The 4,424-nt window shown below is 37.3% G+C and overlaps 1 long non-coding RNA gene across 1 annotated transcript; it reads left to right on the top strand.

Moving 5' to 3' along the window:
• The first annotated feature begins 2,335 nt into the window (after window positions 1–2,335).
• LOC131236228 (uncharacterized) lies at window positions 2,336–4,018 on the top strand. Its single transcript, XR_009166641.1, has 3 exons — window positions 2,336–2,493; window positions 2,782–3,379; window positions 3,720–4,018. It is a non-coding gene; the product is annotated as an uncharacterized LOC131236228 (long non-coding RNA).
• Window positions 4,019–4,424: the final 406 nt, after the last annotated feature.

The raw sequence follows: 4,424 nt of genomic DNA, 5'->3' as shown, positions 1-4,424 counted from the left end.
GCGGTCCCGTAAGAGGCCCTTCGGGCTCAACACAATATATATGTTTTATCTAAGCCGTCTATTCATTTTAGCAGCTCATTTTAGGACATGAGCCTAAAAAAGGAGGCAGATCAAGTCTCAAGTGGACCACACTATAGGAAACAGTGGAGATTAAGCACCTACCGTTAAAATTTTATTAGTAATGGTGTGGTCCATTTGGAACTGAGATATGACTCATTTTTGGGATCATGTCTCAAAATTACTTGTCAAAATTAATGGACGGCGTGGATACACCACATGGGCCCCACAGAGCTCTTGGTAGGAGCGCTCGTCTCTAGCTCCGTGCGGTGGGTGTAATACCCAGTCTGCGCCCAAAAAGAGCCCGCGAGTTTTATTTTCATTTTCATTCTCATTCTCGCGGGCTCTTCCCTTTCTCTACCCCCACCCCTCTCTCTGTCTCCGTCTCTCTCTCTCTCATGCTACAGAAATCCGAAAAGGAGAGAGAGCTCTCCATCTCATGCTACAGAAATCTGAAAAGGAGATGGTCTCTCCATACAGTGAAGAAAGAATATCATGCTAACAGAATCTGCTGAAGCTCGACCAGCAACTCCTCCTGCACTCTCCTTCTTACTTTGGTACTCACTCTCTCTGTCTCTCTCTGTTTATTAATTTCTGTTTCGCCCATGGAGGATTTGAGGGTTTGTGGATCTTAGGAATTGGGGAGTTGTGGATTTTGGAAATGGGGGAATGGGGGATTTTAGGAATTGGAGGATATTGGGGACTTTCATATTGAAGGAATTTGGGGAAATTAGGGATTCATGATTTTCAGCTACCAAAATCTAATGTGGAATCTTGATCTAACGTGATTTGTTCCTGGAAATAAATTCTTTACAGGTTGCCAAATGATCCCTTAGGGGTTGATTAGATGCCTGTAGGTTTGGATCTTCAGAGGTTGCTCAGGTGGCAGATCCTCGGGCAAAAGTCTATGCAATTCCTAAGGTGTTTGGATTCCCCTTTCCTCCCATATAGTAAGGAGTTGTTTGAATAACCATATTGTGGTAAGAACGAATCTGATGTTTTTATCAATGTGCTAGAAGGGATGGGTAGATTCGATTAACCTCTCAGCTCTCTGATCATCTTCTCGAGAAATCAATGGGTTGTGGCAAGCCTGGTGCAATTGATAGTGGAGGTATTACAGGATCCTGCACATCAGCGAATGTTTGGTTTGCTGACTTGCAGGATTTTGTGAGTGGGGCCATGGTTCAGTGGTCCAGGTCATTGATCTGATGGTCCCCAACATGATTGGGAGATCCCAGACCTTTGATCTTTGGACTGTTTTGTTTGTAGGCCACTGATTGAAGGGTTTGATTTTCCAATCCAGTAGATTTATGAGGTGTCCTCATTGTCCATCTGATCAACATTTTGGAGCAACCAATGTTTGATCAATCTATTTCTTACTGGCAGGCGTCAGTTCTGCAACCGGGTCCACACACACAACACTGACTTGAAGGGCTTGAAGCTTGAAGCTAGAATCATGAAGTGCAATGGCTTATTCTTCTCAACTGATTCACTAGTAATATAAAATGGTCTATTTCTTTCATCTTTCTTAATGTCACCACCTATTTTGATCCTCTTATGACATTGCAATTTTTATTTTCATTTTCCCTGAGGATCTGCCACCTGAAACCAGCATGAAAATTCCCTGATCCATGTTCAAAACACAAAATTATTGTCAGCCCATCTGATGCAGTTGGTGACTTTAGCTTAAACACAGAGAAACAAATATGGTGATATATACATGAGGCTGTTGAAGTTTAAGAAACAGAAGTCTTAGAATTTTTTTGAATGACTATAAAGGTATTTAAATTCAGTTTGTAATACCTCGAATCATAATCATAATCATAATCAAAAAAGTTTTTTTTTAAAAAATTTTAGTTGGTTGTCCAAATGATTCTTGAACTTTTATTGAAAATGATACTCTTGTCATTCAATATTCAAAACCTTTGCCCGTACTCCAGATTTTTTTATTCAGTAGCTCAGTCAGGTCAATGGTAAGCTCACCAACTTCATAAAAGAATCAGAGATTGGAAGGGAGTCAATCAGATAGTTTCTTTAATTTTCTTTTTTCATCATAAATTGATACTGAGTTTAAACCAGCCATTACATTCTCTGGCACATATATTTTTAACTGTGGAAAACAGTCTTAGATTCTCCATCGTTGGGGATATAATTACTGTATATATGTAGTTTCTCTTTCACTTGTGAATTTATTTCTCTACCTAGTTTTAAAACTAATGAGTTCTTCGTACTAATTTCATTTAGCATCTCTTGGTATCATCAGATTTTTCCTCCATGCAGTAACATTTACTGCATCAAAGTTTCTATTGAAATGGTTGTTTCAGTATGAACATGAGCACAGACAATGGTTGGCCGCTATCTCTTTGGGACTGATATCAAGTTGTTTACATGCAACGAATTCAAGACAAATTCCAAATCATCATCGGACTTCTTGAGGTACATACTGGTTCATTCGTACATACAAATGCTAACATCATTGTTGTCATTATCATTGACATCACCCGACTGTGTATGGTCGCTTGACTTGTTCTTAATGTTACTACAGATTTCTCAAACCTTTTACAGTGAGACAATTCAGCAAGTTCCACTTTTTCTCAAATTGAATTTGAAACCTTCAGTCTATAGAAGAGGAGGCAACCAAATTGTTGTAATTCTAATGATGTTTCCATAATGTTCACAACAATGGAGAGGAAAAATCTCTAAGCATGTTAAATACAATTAGAGAATCCTATTGAAGAAGTTATATCAGCTAACTTTTCACATTCATTCCTTAGGAACCTTCGGCTATCAAATGTTGAGATTATATTACCAGATGTAAATGATCTTCTCTCATCTTAAAATCAAAGCTTATTGTTTGAATCATGGGGATTGAACCAGGAATACTTAAACCTTATTTGTTTTCACAGCATATGAAGAACTATGAGTTATTTCTAAAGAAGGTATCCAAGTGGATGAACCATGACAACCTTCTTTTTGTGGAACATATATGCCATAAAACCATGGCTTATGAGTACGAGGTATACTCCCAAGTCATCCATCAAGCTCTAGGCTTAAACGTCACCATTGCATAGTTTTAGTTTTTATCTTGAATTTGATTTTTTTTTTTTCATCATTCATTCCCATTTTCTGTTAGCAAATTACTATGCTTCGTGTTTGTGCCCCCAATTTGAACTTACTGTGATAAGATATATCACATGTTAAATCTTGTTGACCTCCTTTGCATGCATCTTTTACAGCCTATAGATGACAATGATTGGTATACAGATTCCATGTTCCTTCTGGGACATTCATCATGACATCGGCCTCACTTCTATATTTCCGGGTTAGACCACATAGATCTAGTACAAGTATTTAGTACGTTTCTTGAATGGCACGATAATTTTGTTATGTATTCCTATTCCTTGGCATGTTTACTTTTGTTGAATGTAAAATATGGATATGGAAAACAAACATGGGAGTACATGTACAATGAAAAAAGAAAGTGGATTCTATAAATAAAACTTTTGTTTGTGCTTTTTCCTTTGAATGTATTTTGGGGGAATCATTGTTAATCATAGGTTAGGTAATCCTATGACTGGTTGTAGACAATCAGTTCTCAGCTGAAAAAGTCAGTAGAATTGCATTTGACTATCCACCTAATGGAAGATGCTTCCACAATGTAGATTGTAATGGAAGATGCTTCCATAATGTAAGATGCTTGATGTAAGGCATTGTTTCCCAATCAAGCTCAGCAGGGGTGTAGGGCCACCATGGTGTTTGATGTTTGCATGACCTCACCCGTCCAACAAGGTTCTCAATTTCATGGTGGGACAATCTTGTTGGATGGGCAAATGAATCCGATTAGAACCTCTTACAGTTGACCACATTCCACCCGATCCATAACCATTTTTTTTTTTAATGAGGCTAGTCCATAACCAAATTTTTAATAGGTACAACTAAAAAAAGTCCTATAATCCAATCCCAACTCTACTTAAAATGTGCCCTTAATCATTTGCATTGGGGAATTCAATTGACAGGTATTCTAATATCTAAAGTGCCCAATTATGATGTTTAGATAATGATGAGCATGAAAATTTATCAATTTAAATGTCCACTGGTCATTGTAATACCCAAAAAATGGTCACTAAAAGAGGATAGCATTTCACTACAGTACCCACCAAGGATTCTCCAAATCTTGTTATACGAGCATTGGACCAAATTGATTTTTTAAAGAGTGAAGAACAATAGTTAAAGGTGCGAAAACCACATGATGGAGGGTCTAAATCAATGACTTGATCATTTTTAGTAAGATCAAGTATAAAACATTCACTTTCGTATGCATTTATTAAAGGTTAGGATTATTCAATTGAAGATTTTTTTTTTTTTTT

The sequence above is a fragment of the Magnolia sinica genome, unplaced genomic scaffold (assembly GCF_029962835.1).
Source record: "Magnolia sinica isolate HGM2019 unplaced genomic scaffold, MsV1 ctg33, whole genome shotgun sequence".
In the NCBI taxonomy this organism is placed as follows: domain Eukaryota; kingdom Viridiplantae; phylum Streptophyta; class Magnoliopsida; order Magnoliales; family Magnoliaceae; genus Magnolia; species Magnolia sinica.
Note: the sequence above shows the minus strand (reverse complement) of the source record. Positions and strands in the feature narration are given on the sequence as shown.